This window comes from Hydra vulgaris, chromosome 01, assembly GCF_038396675.1.
Source record: "Hydra vulgaris chromosome 01, alternate assembly HydraT2T_AEP".
NCBI classification, from domain to species: domain Eukaryota; kingdom Metazoa; phylum Cnidaria; class Hydrozoa; order Anthoathecata; family Hydridae; genus Hydra; species Hydra vulgaris.
Window position 1 is genome coordinate 36,151,708 of NC_088920.1, and position 5,372 is coordinate 36,157,079.

Genomic DNA, 5,372 nt, shown 5'->3' on the forward strand with positions numbered 1-5,372 from the left:
TGAATAAGAGGCAAATAATCATCGCGCGCCTCGAAAGAAGTTCGAGGATGAATTAAAAAATCAAAATCAAAACAAATATTAAAAATATATTGCATAATATATGAAATAAAATAATCACATATAAAAATTAAATAAAAATAAGAAAAAAAAAAGTTCAATTGGTTTTTGTAAATTAAAGTAGTTCTTATTGAACAAAGTATTAAAAGTAAAGATTTACTTTTTTTAGAAAGTTATATCTTTTTAGTTCTTTATAAATTGATCCAGTGGTAACGGGACTAAAAAAATGTCTTTTGACATCCATTTAAAAAACACCCAAAACACATTTAAAAAACATCCAAAATGTTTAAAAGACGTTTAAAAAACATCTTTTTTACGTCCCGCGCCCTCTGAGGATTAAATTAATTTTTTTCAACTTAATTATAACAAAAGAAAAGGGGGGATTCTTTGATGATGCCACAACTCTCTTTAAGAATGTTTATTTTTATTTTTTATTTTATAAATGGTTATCTTTGCCCTATTTCACTTTGCTTGCATTTCAATGTCTAAATGTACAAATAGCTATTGTTTTGTAAAATTTAAGAGAAAACACTAATAGAGTGTATATAACCAATTTTTTTAACACATAAGACGTGTTTTTTTAATTTATACAAATGTTGACAGAGATTAATTAAAACTATGGCTTAAAACTACGGCTTAATACTATGGCCTGAAACTATGGCTTAAAACTATGGCCTAAAGTTATCGCAAACTATTGTATGTACCTCGCCAAAAAAGTTTTAAATCTTCACAAGATGTTTATAGGTTTAACGATAATGTTTTAATAGTTTTTCTAATGATAGGTGCATTTTTCTAAATTTAAAGATCTTTAACAAGTAATATTTTGTCCTTATGAGCATCAGCTTATTTATTTGAATTATTTTTGACCCTTTGGATAAATATCATTTTAGTTTTTAGCTGTATTTTTTTGCACTTGCAAGGTCTACAGCTGTACATATGTTCCACTGTCAATTAATATATTTTGAAGGTTATGTTTTTTTTTTATAATTAAGTATCACAGTAATCATGCAAAAAATTTGTTATCACTCATGCTAGTGTTTGCAAATTAATTTAATGCACGGTCCGGTTCGCATTGGATTTAATCAGACTCGGTTGTTTTACGTTTTAAAATAATTTTTTAACTGCAAAAAAAAAATGTTAATAAACATAAACGCTTTGCATTACTGTTATTATTTATACTATTTTTTATTATTATTTTTATTATTTTTATTATTACCACATAAATAGTTTATGCAGTAATAATTAAAGTAAAAGTGAAGCGTATGAATATAGTTTTTAAGTAGATTTTTTGTTTGTTTATGAAACAAAAAGGCAATATGTATTGAAACAAAAGGTTTAGCGGGAAACGTTTTAACTTTTTTTTTAATTTTAATTTTTTATTTTTTATTTTTACATTGACTTTGGATGCCTTTTTTTTATTTTTTATTCTTTATTTGTATGTTTATTTAAAAAATTTAGTTTATTAAGTTTTTGTGTTACTTTATTAAACTGTTACTTTTGGTATTACCAAAGTTCCAATCTTTTATTTTTACGTTGTATTATTTTTATTTTATTTATTCGTTGAAATAAAGTAAATCAAAACCATAAAGTACCAATCTCCTCATATAATAATAAAGATATTATTTTAATTTTTTTTAAATAATGGCAATTATCAGGGTTTAAGTAAGAACTATTAATTAGACAAAGCTGTAGTTATGTAGCAACACAATATATAAACAGGTTGTGTCTTATAAGTGTTTATAATATAATAAGTTTTAATGTTTTATTTTTTGACGAATAAAAAATGATTATATAAAAGATCATTTGAAATTTTATCATCCATAAAGTTGTTTTATAAGATGAAATTTAGAACTGTTTTTCAAGCTCGTAACAATAGTTTTTTAGAGAACAAGGTAATTAACTTTTAAAAGAGCTTATTAGAGCTCAAGATGATTAAATAATAAAAGCACATAGAGATGTTTTCAGTATTTTGCCACTTTATACTGGTGTCAAATATGGAAAACGTACAAAAATTTATACACATCAGAATAAAGTTTATATTAGGCCTACCCTTAACACACCTCCTAATTTTAAATTAGTTAAAAGCTTTTAAAATTTTAAATATGTCGTATATAAAAACGGAAAAAAAATGAGATCCCTTGACTCAAATATTTAGTAAGATGTCTTTTTTCGACATCTGTATGACTTATTAATTTAAAGTCTCCCCTTCCCCTCCCCTTCCCCCCTTCCCCTTTTCTCCCAAAAACAAGTATAAACGATGAATTGAAATAAAGAATGAAAATCTTGCGATTGTTTAAATTTACCAGATAGTTCATTTTTTAGTACCTCCATGCCAAGTTTTTTTTTTTTTTTTGAAAGGTGAGGATGGGACCTTAAAGGTAGACATTTCCTTGCCAAGGTAAAGAATTTTCATGTTTATTTTTAGGGTTATTGTTTATAAATTATTTTGAATATTGTTAACAGATAACTTGATCTTTTATCAAATCTTTGTATAGTTAATTTAACTTTTAATCAAAGTAAACTTTTGGAAAATTAAGTTTGTTTTATAATTCAATGTTATTTATTTTATTCAGTGCAATAAGTTATTGTTTAATGCAATTAGTTTATTATTGAGATACATATTTGTATTGAATGGATCTTTTTTGTTTGAAAATTTTTAACATTTGTCGATTTTGATTTAATGAGAATAGATAACGCCATTTTAACAAAATTTAATTGCCCTGAAAGATTATAAGAATGAGATTATGAATAAGAATAAATTTTTTATTTTCATAAGAAAATAAAAATTTATTTTGGCTCATGATTTGTTATTATTCTATTCTTTTAACAAACAAACAAAAAATTTTAAATGTAAAACATTCATACACTATCAAGATTAAAGAGAGATGTAAGTTTACGTTTTATTTTTATTTTCGTTTTTTAATATTCATAAGATAAGTTTAGACAGCATAAACATTTTTTTTTTAAACTTGCTATTTTTTTAAATTACAATAAAGAAATTACAATAATACAAAACCTGACGGAAGCAAAAAGATGACAATTTATCATATGACCGAGCCCCGTTTCACTTGTGGTTTTTTAAACATTTTGAAATTTTTAATGCATAACAAATGAAATAGCAAATACACACAAATAATTTGCAAAATATTTCAGCAAATAATATTTCCAGGGAATAATAATATACAAACTGAAATTAAAACTTAAATTCAACGAAAAATAATTATGAAAGTCCACAAACAAAAGGTAACAATGAAAGTCCACAAAAAATTGAGTTTTATTATAAATAATGAAGTATAAATTGATATTAAAACTGATTTTTCAATAAAAATTAATAAATTTGAGTAACCAAAGACAAGTAATCATAATTTTGCGATTTTTTTAAGTTTTTTTTGATGTTTATTAAATATTTAGTTTACGTTTTAAACGTAAACTAAATAATAAACATAAATTTTGTTTATTTATTGTTCATTTACGTTGTTTTTTTTATGTTCGTACTAAAAATTACCTCGTGTACACAGTATTACATATGGTTAAAATAAATTAAATTAAACAGAACATATATGACAGCCCTTTGAGTGCAGTCTGAAAGTTTTTTTATTTCTTTATTGGTAATGTTTATATTTTTCATAATTAAAAAGCTCAGATAAAAATTGAGCTTGACTCATAATAAAATCATTAGATTGAATCAAGACCTACTTGCCTTTTTTACTATCCTTTATAGCACTAGTTTTGTGGAAAATAAGTTTTGCTAAAAAGAGTTATAAAGATTTGAATAATAATCCATCCCAGTTTTTAATAAATTTAATATAAGAATAAGTAAAAGAGTTTTAATGATTAACAATTATTATGTTATAATGATTAATAATTATTGTAAACTCCTAATAATCTTTATAAACTCTTTTACTTATTCTTATGTTAAATTTTTGTATTAATGTTGGTGCTACAAGCTTAAATAAATATTTTTCTTTAAAAAGTAAAACACTATTGTAAACATCATTACTATTTTCAAGCATTTATTTAAGAAAACTCACAACACAAAGGGTTTTTTAGTATTTTGGTTGGGCCGCGTTTTGCATTAGTTACTGTACCCTTCTTGACATACTTTGGAAGCAATGCTTTACATTTGCTTTTAATTCCTGATTATTAAACCAGAAATTATTTAGTGCCTCAATTAAACTTTTTTTTATTGATTATACTTTTGTGTACAGAAAAATTTATCAAGCGTTCACTATTGGGTTAAAGTCACGGTAAAGCAGTAACATTTATTCGACTCTAAATATCTTGTAAAGCTGTACCAGAGCTTTATGGCACTGGGCAGAATCATGCATAAAGATGCATTTGGATGGATTAGGAAACCATGTAACTAAAGAATTAATTTGGTAGCTAAAACTTTTTTATATTTATCCTGGTTCATCATCCCTTCAACTATACCACTTATAACTGACCACACCATCACCTTTAGAGGGTGTTTATATAACTGACCACACCATCACCTAGACTATGTTACAAAGACGGTAACCTAGACTATTTTACCGTCTTTATAACATAGTCTAGGTTACACTTTTCTTTTTTCCTATTTTTAATAAAAGAAAACTTGTCTATTAATAGTTCAAATTAGGGCTCAACTGAGAAATACACCCGAAAAAAATTTAAAATAATGATATGAAAACTTGTATAAATGTCTTAATCAGTGATGTTGTTGCAGTAAACAATTAAATAAGTATTTACATTTTCCCAATCTTTAGCAGACGTATGTACCCAGTGGGCAAAGCAACGCCGAAACGATGTCGGTTGACATTCAGGGGCGACGTCGGATTAACACCGGGTTTACGTTGAAAATAGAAATGTTGTTTAAAGTTAAATAAAGACATCGCTCGATGTCGGCATTCTGATGTAAATCCAAAGTATTTTTGAAAAAAATTGTAAAAATGTGGCGTGTGAAACTCGAACCCAGAATCCTTTGCATTGAAACACTACGTTCTATCATCATGCTACACGTTCATATTGCACTTATAAAATTTAACCTTATAAAATAAAAAACCTTAAAAAAAAAACTAGTATCATATGATTTTAAAGATAAAACCCTGTTATGGTTCAAAAGTTCAAAAATCTTACTAACCTTAAACAATTCGTTTAATATAACATGTGGTGTTCTATAAGAATCCATACTCGGTCCACTCATTTTTTTACTATACATAAATGATCTTCATAAATATTGAGCATTCTACAACGATCAAGAGTTTAGTATTTTTAATACTAAATCATACAATAACAATTATATATATATTTACAGTGGCGGATCCAGGATTTTTTTA